This window comes from Eurosta solidaginis, chromosome X (assembly GCF_040869045.1).
Source record: "Eurosta solidaginis isolate ZX-2024a chromosome X, ASM4086904v1, whole genome shotgun sequence".
NCBI classification, from domain to species: domain Eukaryota; kingdom Metazoa; phylum Arthropoda; class Insecta; order Diptera; family Tephritidae; genus Eurosta; species Eurosta solidaginis.
In genome coordinates this window covers 15806051-15823329 of record NC_090324.1, presented here as the reverse complement: position 1 = coordinate 15823329, position 17279 = coordinate 15806051, and the positions used below count along the sequence as shown (strand labels likewise).

Below are 17279 nucleotides of genomic sequence, written 5' to 3'. Positions count from 1 at the left end.
TTCAACCACCTAATAGAATGCATTAATTTCAAACAACCAACATACGAGCAATTTGGCAGGCGATATTTACATCTTTTACAACGCATAAAAGGGTGGAATAAATCTGAGTAATTTAGCAGCAAAACAGGAAACAACTGGCAGCATGACTGGCGAGCGGGCATAAATCAAGTGGAATATCTACAATAACAATAGATCAGCACTAAGGCTGGCAGCGTAAAATATGAAGATTGGTAACCAGCAATATTCTAACTGGCAGCAATATAAAATATAAGTAGGTATAAAATTAGAAAAAAATTGGGCGGCCTTTATGGACGCTAAACTATGAGCAAAAACGAAAGTTTTTGCTTAGAAGTTTTTTTTTCTTTTTCTCAATGTAGGAATTGAAAATAATATGCAAAACGATTCGTTTTAAAGAAAATCAAAAAAAAAAAATTTCAATTTTAAGAAAAATAGAAATGTCAAAAATATTTAATTAAAATTTTTTTTTAACAAAATCAAAAAATTTTAAAAACTAATTTTATACAAAAGCTTCTATAATATTAATTAAATAAAGGAAAATAGATGAGCAAAACGGCATAAAATTAATTTTTAAAATATTTTGTAAATCGAAAAAAAATACAAATGCAAAAATTTTTTTTAAGTCAAACAAATTTTTCCGTTAATAATAAAATTTTTTCTTATACTTTAATAATGTTAACTAAATAAACAAGTAAAATGGAATGCATAGGATAAATACTAAAATCAAAAATTTTATTAAAAATTAAATTTACTTCATTTCTCAGAAAGATAATTATAGAAAATTTTCCGCATGGCTTGGTGGTGGCATCATGATAGTGATAGCCGGATATGAACTAAGGAAAGAAAGCTCTGAAACTACAGAGAACAAGATAACCAAGTATGAGCCACCAACTAAGGTAGATACAGAAAATATTCCGAACATTCCAGATGTTTGGTTTGCAGTTGTAGGTTGTGTATTCATGCTATTGATCATCACAATAGCCATGATGCTCAAAAATTATATGAAGCACAAATATAGGCAGGTAAAACCCGCCACAGATCGTATCTAAGAAACAGCAATTTTTGCAACCCATTACCTAAACCAAACACAAAGCTGAGGAAGAGCAATAAACAATTCAAGTAAATCTCAAATAATAAATCTAAAAATGTTACAAGCGTCAGTAAAAGCAGCCCTGCCTAAAGTGAACAGCAAATCAAAAATTTGCATAACCCTACTGAATGCTCCTGACAAAAATAGTCATGAAGCAATAGAAAATACTAGGACAGTGGAAATAGGCAAAAACTAAGAACAAGAAAAATTTTAAAACCAGCCCATAACAACAAAAAAGAAAAGAATGAAGAAAAGTCACAAAGAGAACCTATACAAATATAAGTGAAGCGCTATATAAAATTGCAGCAATAAGACATTTCGCGCTCCTAAAATGGTAGCGTAAGAAATATAAGCAACCTGATTGAAGATGATAAAATTGACTTAGGACAATTACTTATCAGGCTATACACACGTTGTACAAATACCGCCAATCCAGGACTTGAAATTTTTAAGAAAAACACAGTTGTCCTGAGGGACAAATTGGTGAAAAATAATTGAATATTTACTCGAGTAGGCAATCACTGCAAAATTGACCATATTGCAAATAAACTTCCATTCAAAGTTACTCCTCCGATATATGAAATTAGAGAAAAATTTGTTTTAGATTTTTGGAAATGGAACAATGAATATTATTTGACTTGTATAAATATATTTTCTAAATTCGCTATGGTGGAGAAGGTAAAAGCACTCAACTGGCTTGAGACGAAAAGAGGGTTGCTAAAAGTATTTAATACTATGGGACCTCCCAAAATTATGAAAATTGACCAAGATCAAGGCCTTAATAATTTAATCATCAAACAATGGTGTAATCAGTTAAATATACTAGTTGAAGTAACAACGGGGAAAACAGGCATAGGCGATATTGAGCGTTTGCATAAAACCCTCAATGAAAAATTAAGAATAATAAATACATCAGAAGACAAAGAATAGAAATATTTAGAAATCGAGCAAGTACTTTATACTTACAATCACACAATTATTCACTCAACAACTGGCGAAATTCCTTATAATATATTTTTCAATAAAGAGTCGCCAAAAATATTTATAAATACAGACAAGAAAAAGAAATTAACACAGTTGTCCTGAGGGACAAATTGGTGAAAAATAATTGAATATTTACTCGAGTAGGCAAATTTAAAATAATAAAAGTAGGTACCCAAGTTCTCTAAGATCAAATAATTGCACAAACCCAAAAAGGTTGTGAAAGTGACAAATCGCGGTATAAAAATAAAAATAAATTCTTCATAAAGGTCATGACAATTCTGTCTTGGTGACCGCCGCAGAAATCACATAACAAATAAGATCAAAGAAATTGCTGGAAAATATGAAATTATCGAAAATATAAAAAGAACATTTAAAGATACGAAAAACTTTTGCACCCACTGTACCTCCCACTTATCCATTAATAGAACTACTACCAATACATAGCTACCCGCTCTTCCGTCAGCAACCCCTCTATTTTCTATGTAATTTATTACAGATTTACCTTATTATGATTGGAAAAATGTCAAGTGAAGAAAAATGTTTTTTTTCCTTGAATAATATGCGGAATTAGTTTAAGAAAATAAAATAAATACAAACATTTATTGTCTGGGTCTCCTAAGGTCATAATTTTACATATTAGGAAAAATACTTTACTTTAACCCCAATAGATTAGAAAATAGTAATAGGAAACATTTCTACTTTAACCTACCTACAAAATAAGGAATTAATAGTCCATAAGAATAGGCTTAAACACATTTGAAACACCTTTTGATAAGTAAAGCAAATAATTGTAAAATAAGCATTCCAATTTACTCGGTTATTTAATAAAAACTTCTAGAAACAAGAGGATTTTAGGTGGGTCGACACATTTAAAATCCGGCTGTAAAATAAGGAAAATATAGAAAATAAATAAAATAAGTAAAATAATCGTTAAATTTAAAATTTTGAAAAAACAAAGATTTGTACAAAACATTGTTAAAACATATATATAAAATGTAAAAATAATAAAAGTATCAAGGTCAGCAAATTAGAAACAAAGTACACAAACTCCTTCACTATAATATCAAGTTACAGTAAAATACCAAAATCATTTAAAACTCGAACAAAGAGTCTTATACAATTGTTCACAAAACAATTATATAATCCTCTTTTTCTAAGGCGGATGGTGTAGCATTATACGTCATACCCACCTATGCAATACATTTGCGGCATTACTCATCATGAACTTCTATACCAATACATTTTTGTAATAGCATAATCATATTACAATATTATGCGACATAAATTACATTGACCTAACACAGCGGTAAGCCAACATCAATGGAATGCTGAATATGAAACCCTTGTCAGTTCACACATTACAGATTTTGCTTAGTCACTCACCCCGTTCAATACACTTGCCGATCGTCAATGTTAGTTTGCCACCAAAATATTTACATACAACCAATAATGTGAATTAACCAAATATTCACATACAAACTTTTTACATGAATAGCAATCTGCTGACTTTGCATACAAATCTACATGTATGCATACCGTTTATACCAATCTACATATATGCATACTATTAATACAAATCTTCATGTATGCATACTGTTTATACAAATCTACAAATATACATACTATTAATACAAATCTACATGTATGCATACCGTTTATACTAATCTACATATATGCATACTATTAATACAAATCTACATATATACACAACACTAATGCAAATCTACATATCTTTAGTTCGTAAGTATTCGAATAATTCTGAATGTATAGGTTAAGAAATTATGTATAAAAGGGAAAGAATTTCTTTTAATAAAAACAATCACTATCTGACATCCAAAGTATCCTAATCTTTTATTTGAACATTTCACCATCCACATTACCTTTGACGGTAAGACTGCTTGATTTTCTTCAAAATTGTGACACAGATATCACAGGACATTCAATAACTGGAGCTAGCTCTCGATCTCTACATTTGACTCGCTCTTGCTCATCCCCTCCTGCTTTGTTATTAAGACCACCCATGCTGTTGAAACCACTTGGATCAAGGTCGCAATGACGTGCAATGTGACCGGGCTTCCCACATTTGAAGCATTTGTTAACTCTTTCACTTCGCTTTTGCGATCCTTTCAGCGCCTCCAATATTGTGTTCACCCCGTCTGGCCTTTCCACTTCCACACGGCGTGCTTTGAAAACTGGCTTACACAGAAGCGACGTTGTTTCCTGAGAAAGTGCATGGGATACCGTTTCAACAAATGTTGGCTTTGGGTTCGCATATGTAGCTGGTTTCGTTTCGACATCCCGTATTCAATTTATAAAGCTCAGAATTTTAACCCTCTCGGTGTATTCCACGGGTGCATCTGCATTTGCGAGATGTGCCAATCTTTCAACATCCGACGCAAATTCCTGCAAGGTTCCATTCGCCTTTTGGTAACGGTTTTGCAACTCAATTTGGTATATCTGTTTCCTATGCTCGCATCCATAACGTCTCTCGACAACGGCCATCAATGCTTCATAACTGTTCCGATCGTACTCTTGAATAGTCTGTAAGATTTCAGCTGCAGGTCCTTTCAATGCGACGAACAGCGCAGCAACCTTATCTTCCGTATTCCAGTTGTTAACTGCTGACGTCTTCTCAAATTTAAGCTTAAATTCCTGGAAAGGAACAGAGCCGTCAAAAGATGAAGTTTTTACCTTCGTATTGCTTGCTGAAACAGCTGGGCGATTTAATTGCAACTCCTGTATACGACCCCTGAAAGCATCCACCTCGGTTTAAATTTTTTCCTCAAACAGCGTTATTTCCTCATCCATACGCGCTTGGGGTTTTGATGATATACGCGCCTCTTGCGCTTCGAGTTGTGCTGTTATGTGTGCCTCTTGCTCTTTCAGTTGTGTTTCCATCTTTGATGTAATCTGTGTCGACATTTCTAAAATACGCGTTTCTTGTGCTTCAATTTTTAATATTATGCGTGTCTCCTGCGATTCCAGTTGGGATGGCATTTGTTTTTCCTGGGCTTCAATCTTGGATGTTATACGGTTCTCCTGGGATTCTAGTTGTGTTTCCATCCTGGATGTTATACATGTCTCCTGCGATTCCAGTTGAGATGCCATTGTCGATGTTTGAGCAGATATTTCAGCCAAAATCATGTTCAAGTCTGTGCTCGTAACTGTCTGCGATGTTTCATTTTTCTCTTAAATTTTTGTTGTTGTCTCATCCCCATCAGGATGAAAGACATCATCATCCATATTAACTCCTTCCGATTCCATAGTGTTTCGTAGTCGTGCCTGAAGTTCGAGTTTATTGCCGGTTGTATTCAATCCACGGCTCTCCAACTCCTTCTTCAGTTGCTGGATCATCAATTCACCCAACTTTACCATGCCCAAGTTGTATTCGCAATCTTCGGAATTTATTCAAAAATTCCTCTTCTGACACCAATTGTAACCAATTTAGTGAAATTCCTCTTATTTGCAACCTTCTACTAACGTTCGTATCGCTAAACTGTTGAATAAATGACCACAATATTCAATAAGACAAAATGGTATTTATTAGACTACTTTGAAAATACTTCACAATAACACTTATACTTCGGAACTGCTAGCGAGCTTAAATGAAACTGATTGCCCACTCCCCAGTTGGTGCTGCTTTTATACTCTTCGATTTCCTCGTCGGCATACTTCTAGGCGTTTCTCTTTCTAGAATTTATTACTTGTTTGCCAGTTATAAACTACAGATGCACGTTTATAGCTTCTCATATGCGCGTGTATATGTGAGTGATACTTCGACCGATGATTGCATACTTTTGTGAGCATCTCAGATATACATATGCATGTGTTTGTGCATATATTTCCGCTTCTTGTATGTAGATATGTGTAGATATAATGATTGATTTGTTTATGTAGATACAAGTGACTGCTTAGTATCGGCTTAGAGATGATAGTATGCCTTAGTGGTGCTAATATTCGTCACAATATGAAGGAAAGACTTGGAAATTGAGGTTTATTTAGCCTTGCCCATTCACATTCAAAAATTTTTCGAAACACTGTTAACAACATTCTCACTATACAAGAAATTTACTTTCTAACATATTTTGTACGCATAATGCATAAGATTGAGTTAAACGCATCCACATATATGAAAAACTGCTTATGTGACGTGGCTTCAAGTCTCAAGCCAGCAGACACTTTTTCGCGAAGTATCAACATATGTACATATGTACGATTGTACATGGTAGCGCGCATACTTGCTACAAATGATTTAAGTAATGCGTAAATTTAGTTGCATCAATATGTTGATTGTTTTTGTGTTTACACAAGATATATTTGCTACTATAAAGGTTTATAAAATACATTTCAGTCTTCTTTCTTTCGAAAATCAGAGAAAAGTTTGTCTTTCGTATTTGTATTTTCTTGCTTGCGCGCAGGATTTCTAATAACGGGTACATATTAGAGGTTTACGCCGATCACTTTATCGGCGGCGGCGGCGTAGGCGGCGCGCCGGCGTACGCCGGTTTTCTTACTTTAAAAGATTGATTTTTCTATTAAAAAGGAAAAAAATTTGGAAAGGTTTTGTTTATATGTATTTAAGGAAATCAACGTGTTGGCCATTTCGGAGAGATCCGGGGTTTTTGCATCAAAATCTCGCATACCGTTCAAAAATTTTCAGGAGTAGGTCCTTCCGAAGGGATTGTCCCTCGTTCGCATGCTCCAGAGAGGCATCGAACCTAACCCCGGTCTTTGGAATTGGTACTGCTGCGTCTGCTGAAAAGAAATAGAGATACATAAAATAGTCACACTTTTGCCTGTATATCTCGTGCAAAGCGCAGTTTCACCTAGGGTTAACTCCTAATAATCGTCGCGAACACAATTTCTTTAAATCATTTGTGGCTCCTTGGCGGTCACGCATAAAGGCGACTTAGGATTGCTATGAATGGTCTATTAATACTCATGACTATCGTGGCACAGGGCGCCTCCAGTTTTTTGGCTGTTTTTAAGAGCTAACATTCCGATGTGCGAACAGTACGAATCCCTACCACCAGTCGCTACCACGCCTCCTGAGCCTCACAACATATGCCAGTACAGAAGCTATAAGACTGCGACTTCGAACTCATACCTTCGTCGACGTCACTTTCCTAGAAGCTCTAGGTGTTGCTCCGAAGACTTTCCAACGGATGCTTTTGTCGCGCTATGCTGCCGAGCTACACTTTGAAACGTTAGGAAGTGGCTATTCGCCAAAGATACCGCCCTCGAAATCATAAGCAGTCTAAGTGGATGTCATTGCGTCATGGGTGAAAATCCGTATACTCCTCGGCGCATCTATATAATTAAAATTTTACAAGGACCCTGGATAAAATTTTTAAAATGTAGACCAAAGATTGCAGACGTTTGTGTTCACAACATTGATTTCAATAGTCTTCGTTAAATTAAATTTAGAATGAAAGTCGACGGATTTTAAGTTGAAAGTTGTTAACTACTGTTTTCCGGCCTTACGATATAGGAGTTCATTATGGATGACCGCGTAGCTTCAGTTTTCAGACAAGTTACGACTGTCCACTACGTTAGGGTAGTATCACACACCGTCATTAGTTCCACTGGCTTGGGAAAGCTTTTGCTTCACCACTTTGAGTGTTCTTGCGAAGGACAAAGCCTCACCTGGTAGATATATGTGCCTACGTATTCACAATTGTAAAAAGAGCCGTAACGTGTAGGTGATATTTAAACTTGGTTGATAGGCTATAATCAATGTGATTCACTCCAAGGGACTAGTTTTGGATAGGGCCGCCAACTTTAGGAAATGTCCACCCGGGTGACTTGGTAGTTGAAGGATGAAGGGTGAAAATCAAAATTAACATTTCATACGCTATTGTATAGCTTCGCAAATAAACAGCAGATGTTTGAATGCAAGACTTAGTGATTTTTCAAACCCTTCTCATAAGTACATATATCCTCAACTTAAGTATGAGGTAAGAATAATTTCAAAGGAGTGTTTATGCCCCTAGAACCTACTAAAGGATTTTGCATCACTGATTTCGCTTATTCTTGAGGACAATGAAAAAACATGTTCGCCTTGGGTCATTTTATTTGAATTATGCAAAGTGAGCATATAAATTTATTATATAAATTTTCTTTTAGTATTTTGTTTTAATAACTTTATGAATTGGGTGATGGAAAGTCCGTGTTGAGTTGACATCGAAAGCGCCTGTTATTTTAAATAACTTTTGAATAGTTATAAAGAGTTAAATTTCGCTATTAGTTTCTTATAACTGGCAGTGATGCGCATCCGTTGATACCACTTTCGACCATATCCGACGAATTTTCGACATGAACAATAATGGCCTAAACAGTCTTAAACGAGTAGAAAATATAGTAACGCGTCGGACGCCGCGCCGCCACGCCGATATTTTTGACATTCGGCGGCGGCGTGCGAAAAACGACCAAAATCGGCGGCGGCGGTGGCGTTTATCGGCGGCGTATATCTCTAGTACATATGTATGAACATATGTGCTTTAGGGTGCGCCGAGAAAAAACATTTTTCAATTTTATCTTCTCAAATGTTTCTATTTTATTTAAAGAGCGGTATTTTTATTTTATTTTCCCATTTCGTTAACATGGGAAACATTATTTTTTGTCCTAACTTGAATTTACTCAACTTTTTACGAAAATCTTTTATGTGGCGTTTTGCCTAGTTTTGAGGTCTTGTACAGGTTACAAAAAGGTTTTTTGATTTTTTTCTAATCACAACGAAAACACTCTTAAGATATTGAGAACTTAATTACGAATTTATGTTATTTTTATATTATGTATTTTAGTTATGGCTATTTTAGTTTACGCTTTATCATCTCAATACACATTTTAAGTGTCAAATAACTGTTTACACAATTTCTTCAAAGAACATAATTTCAAATAAAAAATAAAATCATAATTAAGATCTCTATATATTGAAGAGTTGTTTGTAGACCTTAAAACTAGGGGGGAAATCCGTTTTTCGGGTACCCATTAGGGTGGAGTAATAGGACCAAACTTTGGTGAGGGTTTTATTTTTACATCCAATAGAAACATTTGAGAGGATAGAAGTTGGACAAAATTTTTTTCGAAGCAACTTAATGTGCACTTTTCCATATGTATCTACCCGCTAGCGAAGAAATCCTGCGCGCATGCCATTTGAACCATATCGAAATACAAACTTTTCTCTGATTTTCGAAAAATAGGAGAGCGAGATGTATTTAAGAAACCATCATATTAGCAAACGTAATATTTGTGCTAACATATACACAATCAACACATTCATGCAACTAAATTTACTCATTACACAAATCATTTGTAGTAAGTATACTCGCTAGCATGAATGTAAGTTCCAGCGTTGCCACTTGCGCAATTTTTTTGTTCCAAAAGTGTATCATTTCTGAAGAAATGTATCAATTCGTTTCAATAGATTGATACATAGTTTTTGAGTCATTTCGTCTGAATTTTGTATAATATGTGAAACAAAATTCTGAAATTAAAAATATTTAGAACAAAACATCACCCCATTATTTTGGCTAAAAGCTGAATTTTACAAAATCTTACCAAAGCTCAGTTTTAAATAAATGTCGCTGTTATAATGGTTTTTCTATTTAACATATCGAAACACGTTTATTTAGCCGTTTTTATTATTTATACGTTTTTTAACAAACACTACTTATTTTAAACAAAACCATACCAACAAAATAAATAAATTTTGATTTACTATAAACTGCATATTCAAACATTTTTTAAAAATCTTATTGAAAATTTGACAGAGCTGAAATCTTCCGAAGTAAAATTTTTTTTCCATTTTAGAGTTTTTGTAGCTTTGTATCCACTCATTAAAAATGTATCCAAATGTATACAATTGTATCTAAACGGCAACCCTGGCGTCCACATTGTACATATCTATTTTCATATGCACGCACTAGGGTAGATCTCCTGCGCGCAAGCTATTAGAAAATATTGTTGAGGACAACGCAAAATTTAGCTTGTAAAAATTGCAGCTTTTAATTTTAATGTTAAGAGGTGGATCATTTGAATCTAGTTTTCTCTCACAAATTACATGGGAATTTTTGTTCGGACTGTACCTACGTTTTATTGACTTTTACTTAAATGGTCCGGAAAAGTTGCACCAAAAAACTTATTCGCCTGGAATATATGGCAAAAGTGCGTAATTTAGTCTTAAAAAATATTTAAAAATCAACCCGGCTACTTGAAACTCACACTTTGTCTTACTCAAATTTAATTGGCTAAAACACTGCATAACCAGAAGTCTTCTTAAGAGTCTAAGTGTTTGTTACAAAGTTTAGGTAAAATATGCAGATCTTTGCATTTGGGGTTGACTTTCAACCCAGAATATCTTTCAAACATTCGCCTTAGTGAAAAATCTCTTTAGACCTTTTTTTTAAATCGTCCAATTTTTTATACGAACGGGTATTGCTCATCATTTACGATCCAGTCGTTGAATCGCAGGTACACTTCAAATAAAAAATCAAAACCTTCCCATGTAATTTTGTATGGGGAAACTAAAATCGCGATGAGGCACTTCTTAACATAAAAATTAAAAGCTGCAATTTTTAAGGACCACCTTTTTCATTGTCCTGAACCATATTATTACTATACCAAAAGAAACAATTTAACTTTTTATATCTGGCCCATTCTAAAGAACATAAATTATGAAATACATCTTTCTCTTCTATACTCTTCATATACATCTACATTTTTGGTTAAAAAAAACGCTTAGATAATGTTTAGGAGACACATCTAGAGGCAATTATTGAAGACTTGCGGCAGTTGTTAATAAATTGCTACAAAACGGGTTGTTCTAAATAGCGGAAACACGCACGCTGAATCGGTTGCGATTAATACTGGACACACACCTTTTTTCGGTCATAGAAGTGGAGAATAACGCAGAGATAAAATGGGTCCACCGTGGTGTAATGGGTAGCGTGCTCCGCCTATCACACCGTATGCCCTGGGTTCAACTCCCGGGCAAAGCAACATCAAAATTTTAGAAATAAGATTTTTCAATTAGAAGACAATTTTTCTAAGCGGGGTCGCCCCTCGGCAGTGTTTGGCAAGCACTCCGGGTGTATTTCTGCCATGAAAAGCTCTCAGTGAAAACTCATCTGCTTTGCAGATGCCGTTCGGAGTCGGCATAAAATATGTAGGTCCCGTCCGGCCAATTTGTAGGGAAAATCAAGAGGAGCACGACGCAAATTGGAAGAGAAGCTCGGCCTTAGATCTCTTCGGAGGTTATCGCGCCTTACATTTATTTTTTTTTTTTATTTAAAATGGGTCCTATTAAGGTGGCAGACACACTATAATTTTTGCTGCGTCCGGTTCCGAGAAACGGGAGTGTCTGCTAGCTTAAGACTCAAGCCAGCAGACACTTCGTGAAAACACGACCTACAGCTTCCGAACGACTTCGATAATTGATTTTACATTAATTGGCAATTTAATACCGCAAAAAAAAATTTAAAGCTGCCTCAGGTTTCGAGAAACGGGATGTCTGCTAGCTTAAGACTCAAGCCAGCAGACACTTCGTGAAAACACGACCTACGACTTCCGAATGACTTGGATAATTGATACTACATTTATTGGCAATTTAATACCGCAAAAAAAATTTAAAGCTGCATCCCGTTCCGATAAACGGGAGTGCCTGCTAGTTTAAGACTCAAGCCAGCAGACACTTCGTGAAAACACGACCTACAGTCTCCGAACGACTTGGATAATTGATATTACATTTATTGGCAATTTAATACCGCAAAAAAAAAATTTAAAGCTGCGTCCAGTTCCGAGAAACGGGAGTGGCTGCTAGCTTAAGACTCAAGCCAGCAGACACTTCCTGAAAACACGACCTACGACTTCCGAACAACTTGGATAATTGATATTACATTTATTGGCAATTTAATACCGCAAACAAAAAATTTAAAACTACGTCCATTTCCGAGAAACGGGAGTGTCTGCTAGCTTAAGACTCAAGCCAGCAGACACTTCGTGAAAACACGACCTACAGCTTCTGAACGACTTGGATAATTGATATTACATTTAATGGCAATTTAATAACGCAAAAAAAATTTAAAGCTCCGTCCGGTTCCGAGAAACGGGAGCGTCTGCTAGCTTAAAACTCAAGCCAGCAGACACTTCGTGAAAACACGACCTACAGCTTCCGAATGACTTGGATAATTGATATTACATTTATTGGCAATTTAATACCGCAAAAAAAAAATTTAAAGCTGCGTCCGGTTCCGAGAAACGGGAGTGTCTGCTAGCTTAAGACTGAAGCCAGCAGACACTTCATGAAAACACGACCTACAGCTTCCGAACGACTTGGATAATTGATATTACATTTTGTTTAGGTCACAAACCTTAATATACCTACCCCCCTCGTAACATAATTCGCTGCCACCCACACATGTTTGCAGTCACTAGCACACGGTCATGTGTGAGTGGTATTACGTATGTGTATTTTACATTTACCGCTGTGCGCCCGCGGTATACAACTTTATTGCCGGGAAACCCAACGAAGGTGCTGTATCGCGGGTTCATAGGTTTTGTTGCAAAGAGGTTCGTTCTCTTTCAATCCAGCAGCCAGCGAAGCTACACGGTATCATCTCACGTTCACGTAAGTGCAAATTTTTAAAATTATTATTATATACCATTTTCTACAACATTTGTTAAACAATTTCTTAACATTTGTTGTATTTCTGTACGGTTAATAAAATAAATCAATTGTAATTCCTCTTTATTAACATGAAACTTTTTTGGTGTTCTTATTTTCTTCACTTTGTTCTCGCCTTAACCAATCTTTAACAAATACGTGGGTGCGCGCCGTTGCCACCACACATTTCCATCCATGGTCCTTACCACGCCGGTAAAGAGAGCCAGTCACATAATTACAGTCCACTCCACTCCCTAGGCAAGTAATCAGAAGTAGTCAAAAGTTCAAGAAAGCTAATATGAACCAAATTTACAATCGTGATAACATAATCGGCAGTGTTTGCACACAACGACCCCTTTGGCAACACCAACATCAACAACTCCGACATCCACAAAAAAATCAATCTATTACTCCGGATCAACGAATTAATTAAAAGTTACGTGGTTTATTCCGTGCGAGGTAGTTTTTTTGTTGTTAATAAATCTTTCGAAATAAAATTATAAATTGGTTATTTCCGATCAAAAAGTACAAGTGAGTGTTAAGTGAAAAAAATTTATATTTCGTACAAAAATAGAAAAAAAAGCGCTTAACGCAGTTTCTTAAAGTTTGTGCATCACGCCTTTTGACTATCCGGAATAATCCCCACCCGCGGTAAGATTTTCCGGACACAGCTTAAGGTAGCACAACACTGCTCCAAAAGGTTAACATAACCTAAACACCGACTAGCGCCACTGTTTTACTTTCGTCTTTGCATAATTTTCATAGAAAAAATAGATATTCACATAATTATATTTTGATTTTTAAGGTTATTTAACCAAAAAAATTAATTTAATTTGCGCGCACATTCAATTAAACACATTTTCCACACAAAAATCACTTGCGGTTATTTACACCGGCAATACGATCGCAATTTAGTTTGTTGCTATAGCACAAAGTGCACCTAGTTTCATACACACATATTGTTGTTGTTGTTTGGGTGGCCAATAGCCTTATTCCTTGCACAATTATTTAAAAAATTGAAGAATTATTATTCTCACTTGCGGCAATACACAAATCAGTTTTGACTGATCTAACTTTGTGATAAAAAAGTTCACAGTCCTTGGTTAAATTACCAAAAAGTCCATAACAAGCGTACTAGCCATTACTTATTGGCTTAGACAATACAGTAGCAAATCTGCGTTAGCACATTCCTTAACATTTACGTGGGTACGCGCTGTTGCCACCACGAAATTGTACTTATCCCACTTAGCACATAAGCCTCTATACAGTCTTTTTTTTACGTTAGCCATAACTTATCGGCTTACGCAATCAATTGGTAAATTTGTGTATACATACGCATACACCAAATCTTTTCACTAATCACATTATCACTTCCAAGTTTGGTCCTTTGGCCACATTTTCACTCACTACACTCTGCAAAGGCAATTTCTTCTTAGTTTTTTATAAATTAATCGGTTTTCATTTTTATACACAATGGAGACCTATACTCGCCAAGCAGATGCAGTGACGGAGTATGAAAATAACTTCAACGACATGTCACCTCCACAACACAGTAAACACTCCCTAATATACCAAAGGGATCAGTTAAAAACTCTGTGGGAAGCTACGAAGGTGACATACGAAAAGCTCGTAGGTTCATCAGAGCTTGAGTCAAAGGACTTATCGGCTATCAAAAAGAAGCATAGAATTTGCTATTTCAGCTTCCTAAAGTGTCAGGCGGCAATAACTGAGCGTTTGGAAGATTTTGAAAAGAAAGATAAGAAAGTACATGTCTCAGATAATATGGAATATCATGTGCGCCTGCCAGCGTGTGATACGGATATTTTCAAAGGTGACTATATTTCATGGCCGTCTTTGAGGGACATGTTCACTGCTATATATATTAATAATAGTAAACTCCATGCAGTACAAAAACTATACTATTTAAGGCAAAAAACCCAAGGGGAGGCCAAAGAAATAATGGAACTGTGTTCCTTAACGACAGACGGTTTCGACACAGCGTGGAAAAATTTGTGTGACCGATACGAAAACAAACGTATCTTGGTCAATGCAGAAACATCGCCGAAACGATTGGGGTCGTATCAGGTTAGTGTAGCCAAACCCACGTGCAAGATGTGCAAAAGTTCTAAACATCGAATCGCAAAATGCGAAAAATTTCTGCGCTTAACGCCAAATAAACGGTTTGAGCACATTAAAAGCATTCGCGGATGCTTAAACTGCCTTTCGGCTGGACATACTGTCACAAAGTGCTCCAGTCAAGTGAACTGTTCCACATGTCATTTAAGACACAATACGCTGCTTCACATTCCGAACCAGCCAAAACCAACAAGTTCTTCAGACACTATAGGAGCATCTACGTCACGAGAAGCTCAAATACGGCGCAATGCTGAAAGAGAAAATGCTCCGATTAATAATGTGAACTCATGTTTTGCTAATACAAATAAAGGGGTATTACTAGGGACAGCTCAGGTTAATATTCATTTTAATGGTGTTGACTATTCGGCGAGAGCCCTAATAGACCCGGGATCTGAATGTTCATTCATTACCGAGAAACTAAAGCGCAGAATTAATCAGCCATCCAAACACCTGCATGTCCAAGTTTCGGGCATAAATAATAAAATGTCTGCACAAGTAAAAGAAGCGTGCAACATACAACTGCGGTCATCAACCGACCCATTAATCGAGATCAATACGATCATGCTGGTTTTACCACAACTGACAGGGAATCTTCCACCTTGCCAAATCAACGCGATGTCTAGGCAAGCATTCCCTGACTTAGTACTGGCTGACAAACGATTCTTTGTCAATGAGCCCGTCGATCTAATTATGGGCGGAGACATATACCCCCAGGCATTAGGAAAGATGTGCTAAACACATTAATAGCACAGGAAACGGTGTTCGGCTGGATTTTGACAGGCCGGACAGATGCGGTTGATACAAATAAGACCCTAGTTTCATATTTCAACGAGGTCACTTTAGACAAACAACTGGCGGCTTTCTGGGAGATAGAGGAAATTCCAAAGAAGAGGAGCATGAATAACGATGACACTTACTGCGAGGAGCTATACAAATTCACAACAGTTCGGAACAACTTAGGCCCCTCATTAAGAAGTGCGTGTTCTCTATTCTATCGCAACGAGACACGACTTGCGAAAAACCCAGTCGTTCAAACGGAATACAATAGAGTTGTATCCGAATATGAAACCTTAGGGCACATGAAACAAATAGGTAATATTTCGCCAGACTCAAATGACTGTTACTTCCTACCTCACCATGCTGTTATAAAGGAGGGAAGTACAACGAAAAAAGTCAGAGTCGTATTTAATGCATCTCCTACCACTAATGGCAAAAGTTTAAATGATGCCTTATATCCAGGTCCGATTCTTCAATCCGACCTGACAATCCTTATACTACGTTGGCGGCTGTTCAAATACGTATTTAACAGCGGCAAAGAAAAAATGTACCGCCAAATATGGGTTAATGAAAATGAAACAAAATACCAGCGAATCATATTTCGCAAATGCCCCAAAAACCCAATTAACATTTACGAATTGAAAACGGTAACCTTTGGGGTTAATTGTGCTCCATACCTTGCGAATCGGACACTGCACCAACTCGCTGATGACGTGGAGACTTCGCATCCAATGGCAGCAGATATCTTGCGAAATTGTATGTACGTTGATGACGTACTCGCCAGTGGGCACAGCATCGATAAGGGCAAGGGATCAAATATCATCGGCGTTACAATCGGCTGGTTTCCCATTACGCAAATGGACGTCCAATTGCAAGAAAATTCTACAGGGTATACCGAAGCAACACTTATTAAGCGAGGATTTTCTTGAGTTTGAAGACACCAGCACGGTAAAAGCACTCGGCATCAGATGGAACGCTCATTTCGACGACTTCTACTTTGCAGCGAAACCCTTTGATAATAACCCTACTGTAACAAAAAGGTCAATACTGTCTGCGATAGCAAAACTTTTCGACCCTCTTGGCTGGCTGGCACCAGTCGTAATTGTAGCCAAAATAATAATGCAAAATATTTGGTTGGAAGGGACAGGCTTAGAGGAAGATGTGTCTGAAACTACTCTACATCGGTGGCAATCATTCATGACTGACTACGAAAAGATCAACGATATACGCATACCGCGATTGGTTCACTACACATTGAAGGACAATATCGAAATACTTGGGTTCAGCGATGCTTCGGAAAAACCATATGCCGCCACTGTTTTACTGAGGGTACAACCAAGGATCAAGTCTTCACCAACCTGTTGATGGCCAAGACGAAAGTAGCCCCGGTCAAAACCATATCCTTGCCTCGACTCGAACTCTGCGGTGCAGTTCTACTTGCAGAAATAATCGAATCTGTGGTCGAAAATATGAAACTTTCGAACACTAAAGTAACCCTTTGGACAGATTCAACTATAGTGCTGGCATGGATCCGAAAACCACCATGTTCGTGGTCAACGTTCGTGGCACATCGAATAACTAAAATCATCGACAAAGTAGGAGACAAAGTAT

The 17279-nt window shown here is 36.6% G+C and overlaps 1 protein-coding gene across 12 annotated transcripts in view; it reads left to right on the top strand.

Moving 5' to 3' along the window:
- Nucleotides 1–17279, top strand: part of LOC137235493 (uncharacterized) — a 523646-nt gene that overhangs the window by 125196 nt on the left and 381171 nt on the right. The window lies entirely within an intron of this gene.